We start from the raw sequence: 17,490 nt of genomic DNA on the forward strand, positions 1-17,490 counted from the left end.
AAAATCGGACTTTTTCTGAAATAATATACCCATGTTTTTCCATATTTCGATTCTACGACTCAAATTATGCCAAGATATTAAATTTTTTAATTTTTGGTGAGACATTTTTGGAGACATTTAAAAATTTATCTTAAAATCATCAAAACGTTAAATACAATTTAAAACGTACAAGTTCAAACTGCGTTTTCCATGTCTCGAAAGCGCGACTTAGGATATATATTAGATTGATATATAGCTTTCTTCTAATATAGGTATTTTGACACAAAATCGGACTTTTTCTGAAATAATATACCCATGTTTTTCCATATTTCGATTCTACGACTCAAATTATGCCAAGATATTAAATTTTTTAATTTTTGGTGAGACATTTTTGGAGACATTTAAAAATTTATCTTAAAATCATCAAAACGTTAAATACAATTTAAAACGTACAAGTTCAAATTGCGTTTTCCATGTCTCGAAAGCGCGACTTAGGATATATATTAGATTGATATATAGCTTTCTTCTAATATAGGTATTTTGACACAAAATCGGACTTTTTCTGAAATAATATACCCATGTTTTTCCATATTTCGATTCTACGACTCAAATTATGCCAAGATATTAAATTTTTTAATTTTTGGTGAGACATTTTTGGAGACATTTAAAAATTTATCTTAAAATCATCAAAACGTTAAATACAATTTAAAACGTACAAGTTCAAACTGCGTTTTCCATGTCTCGAAAGCGCGACTTAGGATATATATTAGATTGATATATAGCTTTCTTCTAATATAGGTATTTTGACACAAAATCGGACTTTTTCTGAAATAATATACCCATGTTTTTCCATATTTCGATTCTACGACTCAAATTATGCCAAGATATTAATTTTTTTAACTTTTGGTGAGACATTTTTGGAGATATTTAAAAATTTATCTTGGCGAATTTTTTTCGGTTTGCGCCAAGAATAATTCACTTAGCGAACTATTTAATTTATAGCAACCTATTTTCCTTTCATTTTTCTTCATTGTCCACGAGCGGAAAAAATGTCATTGTTCATACTTTCAAATAACTTTACAAAGTGCGTAAACCACATTTTCGTTATTATCACTTGTAATAAATAAGCCAAATTTCAGAACGCGCCAAAATATCTAGGATATCATAGGAAACATGTATCTTAGGAAATTTTGAATAAAAAACTCCAATTTTTTGCAGGTATGCTTAGAACTACATCTACTTTAAGACGATGGCAAAACTTTTATAGGTTATATTACAAAATCCTTTCGAAAAATTTATGAAAATTATTTTAAAATGCAAATTTTTAAAAATAAACTATAAAAAATAGGAAAATTTTATTTGGAATGAACCTAAATTGCGAAAAATGAAAGGAAGAATCAAGTAAGTTTCGTAAAAAAAGAGATATAAATAAATATATATCAAATTCAATCAACGTTGAGAAGCTAAAATTTTGAGAGGTAATTTTTTAAAAACTACTCGTGCGATGTTTTGCAAAAACTAGGCAGTTTGGCATAATTTGAGCCGTAGAATCGAAATATGGAAAAGAACTAGGATGCCATTTCAGAAAAAGTCCGATTTTGTGTCAAAATACCTGTATTAGAAGAATGCTATGTATAAATCAAATACATATCCTATGTCGAGACATAAAAAACGCAGTTTGAATTTCGTCAATCGGACCAGTAGAACGGAAGATACAGAACTATCCCCCCCCTTTTTTTTTCAAGTGTATCTGAGTGAGCTTTCGCTCAAGCTCTGTGTATTCCGCGAAGCAAAGGGGGGCTTGCCGAACCTAAAGCCGATCAATTCAAGTCAATCATAAACCCTGTTGCGGTTCGGTAAAGCTTCCAAAAGCTCTCTCCCATACGCAAGAAGGCTTCTAGGCTTATATGCATTAACTAACTTGCATTCTGATGGAAGCAGACGAAAGCAGAAGAGGCAATAGAGCCAAAATTATAAAATAACTCAGTTAACTAACATAAAACTCAAACGTTCAATTAATTTTCAAACCGAAGTCAGCTTTTTGGGAATTTCTGGGAAATGTATAAGCATCATGGAGATTTTCTAAGTAAGACACTAATTAACTGTTAGAAGTCAATGATATTTCTTTACTATGAATGGACAGCTGAATTTAGATAACTGCGCAACTAAACGTTTTTCAATTAAAAAAAATCCAATATATTTAATTTTTTTTATAATTATTCTTCAAAGGTATTTTCAAACCTTTCTAAGACCATTTAAACACTGTTGTACCCAATAATAAAATTTCTAAGCTATTAATAGTATCTGAAGATAAATATCATAATTCTAATCAAACTTATGAATGGAAAGTAAGATAAAGTTTGTTTTCAGTAATGATGATTATTTTAGTTCATCTCGTCAATTATCGCTGAGAATGTTATAAATCTTGCACGCTTAAAGACAAATATTTTCTCTAATTTCAAATAAATGATTTCTGCCTCGAGAGCTTTCGCTACATCTGTACTTTGAGCTGAGAACTAGCAGCTTGCCATTTTATCTGAAACTGTAAGAGTTGAGAGAGGTTCCAAACCGAAATTATTGAAATTTAATAATCAACTCGGGTAATTTCCGTTATTTTCAGTTAAAAGTTTCAAATATAATTACATAGTACGCAGATTTATAATGAATCTCTTGCAGAAAGCCACAGTATATAAACTACAGTGCAACTGAATGAAGCAGCATCATGGAATATTAACAGTAAAACTTTAAGGCGTTCATATTAAAATTTTACTTAAAACATTGGTTCTAGGAACTAATTTGGGTCAGATGCAAACTAGTGTCCCGCAACACTTCATTTTTTTTTCAAGTTTACGTATAGAATGCTCAAAACACAGATATAAAATTATATCAGTAATTTATTAATATATCCACCTTTAAATCAATGTATTATATCAACGATTGAGCTGTTTTTGATTTATATTTGTTATATTATGTTCTTATATTGCAATCAATATAAGACAGCTTTTTGATCTATTGACAGCTTTGTGATACTGACATATTGTTCACAAGTTAAGAAAACTTAAATTTCTAGGTATATCGGCTTTCTAGGTTAAAAAACTTTCTAGCTCTATCGACAGCTTTATGACACTAACATATTTATTTGTTTGCACACACATTTCAAAAAATTGTGTTAATTATTTTTACTGCATTTTCTATATTTTCTTGGACTCACTATCATTTTTTGCTTTGCTGTTTAATTGTATAAATTTATTTAAATCCTAGCAAGGTGCTTTTTCGTCTCCTGCAGGAAGTAGACTAATGGATACACATATTAATTTAATGTGTAATATTTTAATTTATATTTTCCTGATTTTAAATTAATTTTATATATTTATATATTTGTCAGTTAAGAAACAGGCCTTTTCCTTTACGTTTCTCTGTACTCTAAATCTGTGTGCCAGGAGATGTAAAATCTATTTGGTTTTAATTTTTGCACATTTGAGTAAGTTTTGCACGCATTTTGTACTGCTTTGATTTATCTAAGTTTTTGGAAAAGTTTTCATTTTATTATATGTCTTCCGCAAAGAGCTTTTCCATTCGCAGCTTTGCTATTTTTGCGCGATATCATTACGATAAACTGAATATAATATTATAATTTGCTTAAATTACATTTTGATTTTAATTACGATATATACATACATTTATATATATATATATATATATATATATATATATATACATGTGTGTGTGTGTGTATCTTTAAGTAAGTACAGGGAATTCCTATGGGTGGGAACTGCTCGATTGCAATCTGTGGGCTCTTCCTTTTCACTCAAGAATTTAAATTTGTACCTTCACTTAATAATGAAGAACAAAAGTATTACCAATACATCTTTCGATATACTGATGATGCCTTTAACAACTTTAACAAACTAGAAAATGCAAATATTTACCCTACTTACCTCAAACTTAATACTACTCATGCAATTCAAAATGATATAGTTTACCTAGTTCTTCAAATTCTAAATTAGAATTTAATTAAAATTTTTGACAAACGCAGAGATTTCAATTTTCATACACTAAAACTAACTAACTGGAGACGACGTTGAAGGGGTAAACAAACGTAAGGAAGCAGTAGGCAATGGTACGTGTAGAAACTGTATTGCACCAGATGGCGCTGTGTGCGCCTGAATTCCTTTGAGGCCTTTAGAACTTTGATGACTGTGAGTGATGTAACAAGAAATTACATTAAGTGCGAATTGCGAACTAAGTTTTAAAAGGGTCATGATCAATACTATTAATGCACAACTTCTTAGAATTAAAAGAATCTGTAATAACACGGACTTCCTCCAAGAAGAAGCACTCTACTTCATTAAAATCTTGCAAAGCAATCTTATTCCAAAAACAATCATTAAAAATTCCTTAAAGAAAGCTGGCATTTACCTTTTATTTTAGATTATTTGAATTGGATAATGAAATTTTTTCATAAATCCCACGGGAAGGTAGATGATGGATGGCTAATTCAGATGATCTAATGTAAAAATGTAAAATAGTTTCCTAATACTGCCTGAATTTTTCTCTCTTAAATTGGCACAGAACTTCAGTTAAATTATTAAATTTATTATTTAATATCACTGTTTTCTAGCCATACCTATCCTTTTATTAATTTTAAGGGCCATTTTTGTTTCGAACTCGCTTGTCCGCCCTATAGCACGATCGTGGCTGGTATGAAAAAGTACATAAAACGCGAAGCCAGTTTTATGACCATAGCTGACTCAAAATTATGTGAAGAATATAAAAGGTTAAAATCGAAAAATAATTTGTCATAGTCGGGAAAATAGTTTGTCATAGTTAGGGTTTAAGTCTAGGTCAGGTATTAAAAGTCATAATCAGGAAAGAAATTTGAAAAATTAGAATTGAATTAATTTTGAACAGAGATAGGAATTCTACTATTTCTAACAGTTAATTTAAATTCACTTGTTGGATTAAAAGGTCTTAGTCTAGTTGAATGAACAATTTCTGATTTTGATTCGGTTGAAATTGATTAGTTTGCCTCGGATTAATAAATCGGTAGTCACTGCTTGAATTTTCTAATCCATCCAGCGGCATTGACACTGGGAGCAATTTTCTCACGATGTCTATCCACTGTTTTGGTGTATTTATTTTCTGGACGGTGAGCAGCATCTTCTGAGCTTCCGGTAATCCTTGGTAGGGTGCCTCAACCATTGTGAAATCGTTTAGTTTCAAAGTAGATCCAAATTTTAATTTGTTACGAAAATACAAGTCAATATTGTTAAATTTATCGTAATTAATAGACACAAAATCATTAAAAGTCACTATCTCTGCACTGGAAAAGTACGTCTGGAAATTGTCTTTCACTACTTCCCAATCTTTTTCTAAGCCGTCTCTTAAGTAAAATGCTAGGGCTTCTCCCCTTAAACGGTCAGCAATGATGAAGGTTTTATCTTTATCCTGAATATTTTTAAATAAATAACTGTGATATTTCGGTATCAAAGTTTAGGCATGGTTTTTGCAGACTGGTAAGGGTAATCCAAATGAATAGGCAAGTTAATTTAAGTTTTAATGGTACATCTTTATTCCATAGCTTTTTTTCTATTATCACTGTAGATCATTTATGCGTTACTAAATAAGAGTATTTAAACTTTAATGCGTCATAACTTATTCTAACAAAGAGAGCAAGCGCAGTAGCATAGACCTTAAAGGCACAGAGAGAAGAAAACTTCTGACGTAAAATGGCGTATTCTTTATTTATAGTAGCGGTTACGTAATAGGCTAGAAAATTCTAGAAGGTACTAGTCTAGGGGGAAGATTCTAAATTGCAGAAAGTTAATTAAAAGTTGCGTGTTCCGTCTTTTTGGTAGATAGGTGGCGCTCTTGATGCGCGCCGATGAAAAATATATCACTTGACGCTTGAGCATGAAGAATGACGCATGTCATATTTATTTGATGCTTGATTATGTTTCATGGCCGCTATAAGCGGAATTAATATAAGTTTATCGTTAATAAATGTTATTTCTATGTTCCGTGAACTCTTGAAATTTTGATTTGAAATTCTAATGCTCTCCCAACCTTGACTCCTGAAACGAAACGATCTGTGAATTTATGACTCATGAAGAGAGAGACACCACATACATTTTTCTGGTGCCGAAACCCGGGACAAGGGGAATTACCTTTTGAAAGGTAAGAAATTTGATTTATTTGTTCTTGGTATCGATCTTTGAAAACGAAACATAATGGATGATTTAGCAAAAGAGAAAAAGAAACGTGCTATTGTACGTAGTAAAGTTACTACACTTCTAAATAAACTTGAGAAATTATTATCGGAAGAATTAAGTAAAGGACATCTAGAAGATTTAAATTCATCATATGAATTGTTAATTGAATACCATGAGAAACTTAAAACTCTTGACTCAAAGATCGATGCTCTCATAATTGATGAAAAAGAATATGATAACGAACTACTTGTATGTGAAGAATATGATGAAAAAATTATAACGTTTAAAGCTAAGATTGTTAGTAAAGTAAAGAAAATTAACAGTAATGAAGTTGTTGAAAGAAGTATAATTACAACTAGTAATGGTATTAGTAGTACTCTGAATGGTAATAATGTTGTTACAAGTAGTGCTTCAGTAAAGTTACCTAAATTAAACATTGAAAAATTTGCTGGTGATCCCAGTAAATGGCTCGAATTCTTTAATTCGTATGATAATGCTATTCATTCTAATCCAAGTTTATCTAAAATAGATAAGTTTACATATTTGAAAAGTTTATTATCTGGTTCAGCATATAATTGTGTTTCTGGTTATGCTTTATCTGAAGAAAATTATGATCTATGCATTAAAAGTTTAGAAGAGAGGTTTGGTCGTAAAGATGTTATTATATCAAAATTCATGCAGATGTTGTTACAGTTAGAACCAGTTAAAAGTTCTTCAAATGTTTTTGGGTTAAGAAAGCTCTATGATCAGTTACAAATCTGCGTTAGAAATTTAAGTAGTTTAGATGTTACTAGCGGTTCATACGGACAGTTATTGAACCCAATAATTCTTAAATTGTTACCTGATGATTTAGCTCTTGAATTCCATAGAAAAAGAACATCTAACAAAAATATAGAAGTAAGTGAATTAATAGAGTTCATTAAAATAGAAACTGAATGCCGAGAAGCAAGTATTTTGATTAATAGCTCAAAAGGTAATAAATACACAGGGGTTAATCCTAAACAAGGGTTAAAAAATTATAAAGTCAAATCACAAGCTTCTGCTTTTAACACATCGGTAAAAATGTTTTGCATATTCTGCAAATCAAACGAACATACATCTGCGGGATGTTTGAAATTTTCCGACGAACAAAAACGAAAGAAATTAAAACATGAAGGTCGCTGTTACAGATGCCTTCTGAGATCACATTTGCGGTCGTTTTGTCATTCAAAAATACAACCATGCGAAAATTGTAACGACAAAAATCATAATAAACTTTTCTGCCGTTTGAAATCGAAAGAAATGGAAGATGTTAACTCCGCAGATACGCAAAATAAAACTTTAGTATCTACTTCCCACTGTAACACTCTAAAACCTGAAAATAGTGTGCTTTTACAGACATGTTCTGTTATTGCTCAAAGCAAAAATAAATCGAGAATCGTAAGATTATTAATTGATTCAGGTAGTGAACGAAACTTCATCACCCACAAGTTAGCGCGCGATTTAGAATTGCAAGTCATTAGAAAAGAATTTCTAACAATTTATTCGTTTGGAAATCAGCGCAATAACTCGCAAGAATTTGATGTATATAGTCTAAAAATAAAAAATAAAAACGATGATCGCTGCCTTGTTGTAGAAGCTATAGGGATAGAATTAATATCATCAATAGAATTCCAGGCGTCATCAACATGTCAAAACATTAAAGAATTTATGACTAAAAAGGGCTTGGAACTTTCGGATACAAGTCCCGTTAATGAGAACTTAAATATTCTGCTTGGCGCGGAGCATTTCTGGTATATACAAACAGGAAGTAATTCAATGATAAATGATGGTTTGTTTATAGTACCGACCATATTTGGATGCACAGTGATGGGTAAAGTAAAAAATAATAATACTCGAATTAATGCGTTGTTTTTATCTGCCGTTGAAGGAAACACATTTGATTTACAGTCATTTTGGAAATTGGATTCGATAGGAATTGAAAATGAAAACAAAACATTTTCGGAAACTGATTTGGATACTATTAAGCATTTTAACGACAGTTTAAAATTTAATAACGGCAGGTACGAAACAAAACTCTTTTGGAAGGACAATAAATCACAACTCGCTGATAATTTTTTCGTTGCTAAACAACGATTTCTAGGACTAAAGCATAAATTAAAGGGAAATGATTTCCTATATAATGAATATGATAATATAATTAGAGAACAAGTTGAAAGGGGGATTGTTGAACAATGTAAGTTTGTTGAAAATGAACCTAACTGTTATTATATGCCTCATAGGCCCGTTATACGTGAAGGAAAAGTAACAACAAGAATAAGAATAGTTTATGATGCCTCTTCTAAGTCTGAAGGAGCTAAATCGTTAAATGAATGTTTGATATCAGGCCCTAATTTAAATCCTAACTTGTTGGATATAATTTTAAAATTTCGCGTACATAAAGTTGCATTTTGTGCAGACATAGAGAAGGCTTTTCACCAAATTCAAATTGATAGTGAAGATAGAAATTTTTTAAGGTTCTTGTGGTTTGATCATTCTTACGACAATAGTGACAATAGTTTAGGCTTTAAGGTTTTCCGAATGTGCCGAGTGCCGTTTGGAATGACAACAAGTCCGTTTATTTTGTCCGCCACTATCAAACATCATATTAAGGGTTATGAAAAGAAATATAGCAAAGCTGTTGACATGTTAAATAAGTCCTTATATGTTGATGACCTTATCCATGGAGCAGACTCCGTTGAAGAAGTTTTCTCATTGTCAACTGATGCAATTAAAATTCTTCAAGACGCTGGTATGAACTTAAGAAAATTTGAATCAAATTCCGTATCTTTAAAAAATCATTGGCAAGATATTGGTTTAATTAATAAGGAAGATAATCTGGATAAGAAAACGTTAAAGGTGTTGGGAATAATTTGGGATTTGGATGAGGACACATTGAAATTAGATGTACAAAAACTTTTACAACCAGTTGACTGGAAACACGTTACAAAGCGAAAGGTATTACAGATTGTGGCAAAAATTTATGACCCAGTTGGCTTCATTGCACCTTTTGTTATCAGAATAAAATTCTTATTACAAGAGTTATGGGAATTGGGTATTGAATGGGACACAATTTTGCCCAGCTATTTGAGTGAAAAATTTAAAACTTGGTACTTTGAAATTGAAGTTATTCTCAACTTGTGTATTCCTAGAAAATACATATTAAATGATGAATATGTAAATTTCGATAAAATAGAGCTATTTGTCTTTTGTGACGCCAGCCTCAAGGGATATGGAGCTGTTGCATATTTTCGTGATCCTGATTCTTGCTGTACGTCTTTTGTGCTTTCAAAGAGCCGTGTATCCCCACTTAAAAAATTAACCTTGCCTCGTTTAGAACTTATGGGAGCCATTATTGCCGCAAGAATAGTTAAATATTTAAGGGAATTATTTAATATCCAAGAAGATAATGTATTTTGTTTTAGTGACTCTAAAATTGTTCTTCACTGGATAAGGGGTACCGCTGATAAATGGAAACCCTTTGTTGCTAATTGTGTACGTGAAATACAAGATGTTGTATCACCTACGCAATGGAAATACTGTAAGGGAAATGACAATCCGGCTGACATAGTTTCACGTGGATTAAGAGCTTCTGATCTAGTGGAAAATAAACTTTGGTTTAATGGACCAGTGTGGTTAAAAGAGAAAAATGTACCTTCATCATCTTTTGATCCTTTGATTGAGCCTATGGTAGAAGAGGTACAGGTAGAACAGCGTCAAACTAATGTATATTCTGTTATTAGCCAAGAGGTTGAATTTGAATTGATATCCAGGTTTTCATCCTGGAAAAAATTGAAACGCGTAACTGCATGGTGTTTAAGATTCTGCCACAATATTAAACCTACATCTTTAAAACTCAAGGGTTTTTTAACAGTTCAAGAATTGGATAAGGCAAGCAATTTGATTTTTAAAATCATGCAAAATTCCGAATTTAGAGAAGAAATTAGACTTTTGAAAGCAGGGAAGAAATTGAATCTCAGCAGTAAAATCCTGAAATTAAATCCTTTTCTTGATAGAGAAGAAATCCTTAGAGTCGGTGGTAGACTCTGTAACTCGAATCTTTCAGAAAACACAAAGTATCCAATCATTCTTCCCAAAAGTCACCAAGCTACTGAATTGATAGTCAAACACTTTCACGAAGTGAACCTTCACGGAGGAGCCACATTAACATTATCTGCTCTGCGACAGAAATATTGGATCGTTAATGGCCGAGAAATTGTAAGAAAAATAATTTGGAAATGTATAAAATGTTTTAAAAATCGAACAAGCATATCCAGTCAGATAATGGGCGACCTACCTGCTTCTCGCGTATTGCCGGATAGAACATTCTCGAATACAGGACTAGATTTTGCAGGCCCCTTTTTAATTAAAGTTAGGAAAGGAAGAGGAGGAATGAGATATAAATGTTACGTTTGCCTTTACATATGCTTCACCACAAAGGCCATTCACCTAGAAGTGGTCAGTGATCTAACAACTGAAGCATTCCTAGCATCTCTGAAAAGATTTGTGTCACGCAGAGGAAATCCCCAGGAAATCTTTTCCGATAGAGGAACCAACTTTGTTGGGGCTGATCGAGAATTAAGAAGATACATAGCTACACTTTCCTCTGACGAAGCATTTCAAAACTACCTGAGCGGTGAAAATATTCAATGGATCTTCAATCCTCCTGCTGCCCCTCACTTTGGGAGGCTGGAGTGGCCTTTGGGAGGCCTTTGGGAGGCTGGAGTGAAACAAATGAAGATTCACTTAAAGCGGACTATTGGTACCCAGGTTCTGACATACGAAGAATTTCACACCTTAATTACACAGATCGAGGCGTGTTTGAATTCCAGGCCAATAGTTTCCATCTCATCTGACCCTGAAGATTTTAATCCTTTAACACCTGGACATTTCCTAATTGGGACTACATTAACAGCAATTCCTGAACTTGATCTTACAAATAATATGCTAACCCCTGCTGAAAGATGGAAATTGACACAGCAAATTTTTCCAGAGCTTTTGGAAACGTTGGTCTAGAGATTATCTTTCACAATTACAAGGGCGTACCAAATGGTTGAGGGATAAACCAAATTTAGCCCTCAATGACTTAGTCTTGATAAAGGACGAAAATTTGCCTCCATTAAAGTGGCGATTTGGACGAGTAATTGAACTATATCCTGGTGCTGATGGAAAAGTTCGTGTTGTGAAACTAAAAACTTTATTGGGCGAAATGAAGCGTCCTATACATAAACTTTCCCGCTTACCATTGAGTGAATAAGACTCTAAAACAAAAAAAAACCATTAATTGTATATTCATAATTTGTGTCTTTATTATTATTATTAATTCAATTATGTTTCAGATTCAGAGAATGGACCACAATTGTGGATTATGGTAATTTAGCAGTTTCATTATTTTGTTTTCCTTCTAGAGATTGTAAGTATGTTTTATTTGTAAAATTTTGTGCTAAATTTAATGTTGTTATTCAATTTAAATTTGTCATTATGCATTTTTATTTTATATGATATACTGTTGAACTTTTGGAAAACTTGTTTAAATTTAAAATTGAAGATCTTTATAATAATGTTGTAATGAACCAATGTTCATCGGGGCGGAGTATGTTCCGTCTTTTTGGTAGATAGGTGGCGCTCTTGATGCGCGCCGATGAAAAATATATCACTTGACGCTTGAACATGAAGAATGACGCATGTCATATTTATTTGATGCTTGATTATGTTTCATGGCCGCTATAAGCGGAATTAATATAAGTTTATCGTTAATAAATGTTATTTCTATGTTCCGTGAACTCTTGAAATTTTGATTTGAAATTCTAATGCTCTCCCAACCTTGACTCCTGAAACGAAACGATCTTTGAATTTATGACTCATGAAGAGAGAGACACCACACACATTGCGTGTTCGCGAAAAGCAAAGCCATCGTATTTTTTTATATTATACATATATATTTATACATATATATTTATATATATATATATATAACATAAAAAATACGATGGCTTTGCTTTTATATATATATATATGTATTCTGAAGAAATTGTTTGATGATTAATTGAGCGAAAGTGTCTTAAAGCAAGTTATATTTCAAAAACAGGAATACAGACCTTGAAATAAATACAAAATACAACATGCATAAACCAAAAGAAAAAAAACAGAGATAGTTTTTTTGCGGGACAGAGCTTTATTTTTTTATTTACTTTGTTCATGCAGTGAGGCAAAAATAATAGATAAAAGTAGTCTCTTATCCCTAGCTTATTGTATTTAGTAGAAATTCTGTGAACTATTAATACCTTGTAGCTTAAAACTAAAATGTTTCTTGAGAAATGTAACTACTATACAAATATTTCATTCATGACCCTATTTGCAAATATCACAGCTTTTTAACGTAAGCACACGCTTTTTAGTTATGAATCTTCGAGATAAATCTTCTATTTAAACTCTTTAATTCTTATTTTAGATACTCTTTACTGGCATTTTTTGTCATCTGAATTCATGGAGTAGATTTTCTAAATGAATATGAAAACTCTTATATTTGCCACAAATTAATTTTCACAGAATTTCTTACGTAGACAGAGGCTGCCGCTTCTAATGAGCTTATGAAAATAACCGAATTAATGCTTGAATTTTTTTTAATCTTAATGTTGGAATTTTTTTATTGCCAACTCCTGCCAGAGTCAGGAGAGAATTCACAAAAATATAATTAGCTTCAGTAAAGTAAAACAAAATTATGCACACAATAATTATCTCAATGCTTTTGCTTAAACGTCTAACTGATAAAGCATTGTAAATCTCCTACAATCAGAAAATATTTAATGCCGCATATACCTTTTCTACGTCATCGTAATCAGTATTAAGCATTAATAAAATACAATGAATAGAAAAACATAATTCAAACACATAAGTAAATTTTTAAGCAATCTATTTCATTTCACAGTATGAATTTTTGCCCTTGTAAGATAATTAGACAACTCATGAATTACAATTTTGATTACCACGGAAGAAGGCGATTATCTAGAGGTTTCGTGACTCTGTAAATTAGTTACATTCGGCATCCAAAATTACTTTATGCTATGGAGAGCTTAATAATCCCACTGAAAAATGGGATTCCGTTAAAAATATTTCACCTGAATTTAACAGATCAGTGCTTCTCTTGCCCTTTCACTACCTCTGGATAGTTTATAATAGTTTTAATCATATTGATTATTTCTAGTTTTTAATAGTTTATAATCTCATATTGATTATTTCTTTTACAAAAGCATTTTTCTAATGGAAGAGTTGGAAAATCATAGAGCCAGTTAAAATATTTTCTGAGTTATGACACACTATTTCTAGAAAAATTCCCTTTTTTTCTAGTCCTGCTCTCCTAGCTTTACGTATATGAAGCCGTATACACAGAAAGCAAATGATCTTGCAACCTCTAGAAAAACTTTTCATTTAGATTTTATATTAAGATAGCAAAAATCGCCATGTAGTAGAAATTAATTTCTAAGTTCTTATTTTATGTTCAATCTTCTTAGGTATTCTAGTGACTTTATGCCAGTTTTATGCCACTGGATGAACGATGTTTATATGTTCAGGATGCTAGATACCTTATAGATATCAAATAGTGCTTTCAAAATCCGGGATGAATTCTATTAATAGAAAACTTTTGATGCAAATACAGTAATATAGACTACGTTAGTTTCTTCTTTAAGTTTTTGTTTATTTCATTAATGCCATCTTATTAAAAGACAATGGAGGAGAAAATCAGTCATTTATGCATCCTCTTTAAAAGATAGCACAATCTTCATTAGCTTCGCCTGTGTTGTTATAAATTTAGGAATGAGCTTTAAGCAGCTGCCAGAGCTAGATATTTCGCATTGAAAACAAAAACTTACAGTTAATTTCCTGGATATTTAAACTTATTCTGCCTTTTTCTGAAACAGATGGAAAACACAGACTAAGGGAATTTGTTCTAGTTTATCATTCAAAAGCAAAAACGTTTGAAAATAAAAACGGAAAGAGATCGAATATTTTCTCACTGATCTTCATCAAAAAGGGTCAAAGATATGTCAAACTAAAAATGGTCCTGGAAGGAAATTCCACACTAGGGCAATATACAGCTTCTGATAGAAACAAGACAGTATTCCCTTGGTTGTGTGGAAGATCAATTGAACCTCCGTTTTGACGAGTAGATCTAGTATTGCGAGCATTCGAAAGAAGACTAAAGGACTTCAAGTTACAAGGCTAAAAAAGACATATATAGTTGTTTTCTACTCTGGATATGGATAGAATCAAACCCGTATTGCTCGTTTCTTATCCTATGTAAGAATATTTTATTTCTGAACTGAGGCAAGGTAAAAAATTCTTTCTTATTTTTTTTATTTTTAGATGAAAACTTCGTTTATTAAATTATTGGCATGATAATTCATTACCTATAGTCATATACTGTTCTTTTAAAGCTACTAGTTAGTTTGGTGGAATTATATTAGAATCAGCTTCCTAAGTTTTCAAATCTTAAAAATCCGTGATTTTGCTTTGTCTCAGCTTGTAATTATAATTACATTTCTAAACTTTTATTCAATTCTGCTTAATGTGTTGCGTAAAATATTTAACTGTAATAAACTGCAAACACTATCATAAAATCTGAGCTCTGGCAAGAATTAACTTATTATTAACATTCTTAAAAATTTCATTCATATTTTCAAGTCAAGTTCGCAGTCTATCAACTAGTAACTACAATTTTGTCTAAGTTGGCTTTATGAAATAATGGTGAGTGTTGGCGTTGAATCCATTAATTTCTTGATACATATATAGCTATTTAATTACACATATCAAGAAAATGTCTCCTCATCTGTTCGTACTTCAGTTAGATATGATTTCACATTTGCATCCGAAAGTAATTTCAATGAGAAAAGTAATTTGGGGTTTCCATATTTCAGGTATGACAATATCTTACAAAGAATACGAAAATGCACAATGATATCCTCCTCATTTTCTCGGAAGCTTTGCCTCGTGATATATCTCTTTGCCATTTTGTGAAACTCTTACATTTAATGTTAATTAGGGATGCATGTCGTTTTACATTTGAACTTAATAATGGGCTATAAATCTGTAACATTTTGATTTTTCTTGTTAGCAGTGTTTACAAAAATAGAAATTCTCGTAAAATAGATATAAGAATTCTTTTGTTTTTTTCGTTTCTCGTCATTGGTTTTTCATAATTTCTTTCTTCATTTAAATCTCTATATTCAAATTCTCCCTAAATCGTGCACAGAATTATTGCAATTCATTTCGCAAATAAATAACCATTTATTATTGATGCATCTGCTACTGAGCACGCTTCTTCTAAAGTATAAAACGAAATATAGTAGAAAATTATGCACTGTAAAACCAAAATCTTGAGAAAAAATTTAAAGTATCTTAAGTAACCTTAACTAGCTATCATATCTGGAACAAATCCATTATTGTCACTCAAACCACTGAAACACAATCTTTCTTTCGTCAATTATAATCTTTCTATTGACGATTTTGCTCATACCCTGGTCAGATATTGCGAGCAGTCGCACCGGTTATTTAGTCAGCCACCACAGCTTCATTTCTGAATTCCCTAGGGCGAGGAGCGCTGGCTTGGTTTATAACTTGACAGGCTTCGGTCGGGATATGTACATAAATTAGTTTCTAGGGCACGGTAGTCGTATTCTTACCAGTCTGCCGGCGGCTTCGGAATAGAAGCTTGTTTTGATAGCTTTCTAATCAAAACAAATGTGTATCATTTGGGGAAAAATCGAGGAGATGATGGCCAGACTTGGGTTTTCTTTGAGTGAGACGGTATCTGTGTCTCGTTTCTCATTTTCTAAATTTTGGCAAGCCTTATTCACCTGTTACAGTTCACCTTAGCTTCGAAACCTCATACTATATTTGTAGTTTGAAAAAAGCTTTTTGGCGTTGAAATCTCTCTAATATTAGCAAATTATTAGTCGGAGTATTAATTAGGAATACTGGATTCTCTAGCGAATACCTTCCTCTCAAAATCTTTTTCGGGGGATATTTTTATTCCATAGAAATAGCTGTAATACTCTTCAAAGCTAGAACATGTGTCTATATTAAGACTTTGTTTGAAAGATTATGTTAACTTTCATGTTATCTTAATGTTACGAAAATAAATCTGGTTGAAGAGATTAACTTACTTATCAATAATTTCTTTTAATTAATTTTCATATTACTATAACATTACAAATGATTTCCTAAAAAGTAGTTATTCTATAGAACTCAGCTTTGAATAATAATAACTAATAAGTTTACTAGTAAGTTGAAAAATAACTAATAAGTTGAATAATAACTCATTAATTAAGACTATTAACGTGAATAATAGTTTCGTTGTATTTCTTTTTTTAGCTTTCTGGAGTTATTTTCGCGCATCAGGAGCAGCTTGTTATGAAGCCGGGACAATAAACCTTGAAAAAGAAGGTAAATATTTTTAATAACATTGCGATTAATTTATAAGTCATACTTTTGAAAACTCTTCACTATCGATGTGCTGGTGGAAAAATAATTTTGTCTTTGTCATTAGCTCATATTTTCTCATCGCCCTAAAATAGGAGAGCACACATAAATGATCTTTGTATAAAATCTTTGAAATTAGTTCAAGTTAAAGTTGATTTATTTTTTATGAGTCTTTAACTATAGATTTGTCTTTATCGCAAGTTAGAATTAATTTAGATAATTTTTATTTTTTTTTAATGTAGATTTTCGCAGATATTTTTGCTGATGTATTCAATGCATAAGTTTTTTAAAGTTTTGAGCTCCAAGAAAAACGTACATATAAATTTGTTGAGATAATATTCTATACTTTTATCCCAGTAAAAAACTTTGTCAAAACATTTGCCTAAAAGATAAATTTTCCTTGCACTTTTAACTGTCTTAAAATTAGGCCGACGGTAAAATCCACTACTACATAATTTCCATCAGTTTGTAATGTAGATAATCATTTCTTCCTCTGTTACATTCCAAATATTACTATTCTGCAGCTAAGCCAGGCACTTTAGTCTAGCTGGCAGGTGCACGTCAATTGACAGACAAGTATATGAAGTGTGGGAGAGGAGGTTGATTAAATGTTTCAAACACTGACTCATGAAGTCAGTTTGTATTCTGAAATTCAGCGAAGTAGACTAAATTTCTCTCGTTTTTACATGCTTGAATTTTCCGTTTTCTTTTGGAAAATTAGTTTGATGTTAGTACTATGTCGCATGAATTTATAACTGCGTAGGAAGCCTTGGATTTTTTGTGGACTTCGGCTGACAGTGAT

At 31.6% G+C, this 17,490-nt stretch overlaps 1 long non-coding RNA gene across 2 annotated transcripts in view; it reads left to right on the top strand.

The window, feature by feature from the left end:
* Nucleotides 1-17,490, top strand: part of LOC118182208 (uncharacterized) — a 244,269-nt gene that overhangs the window by 191,616 nt on the left and 35,163 nt on the right. For both annotated transcript variants that reach the window (XR_004757023.2, XR_004757025.2), the window contains exon 4: nucleotides 16,581-16,652. This is a non-coding gene — a long non-coding RNA (uncharacterized LOC118182208). The remainder of the gene's footprint in view (nucleotides 1-16,580; nucleotides 16,653-17,490) is intronic.

The sequence above is a fragment of the Stegodyphus dumicola genome, chromosome X2 (genome assembly GCF_044657685.1).
Source record: "Stegodyphus dumicola isolate Sdum_Otavi_A_Nest chromosome X2, ASM4465768v1".
In the NCBI taxonomy this organism is placed as follows: Eukaryota; Metazoa; Arthropoda; class Arachnida; order Araneae; family Eresidae; genus Stegodyphus; species Stegodyphus dumicola.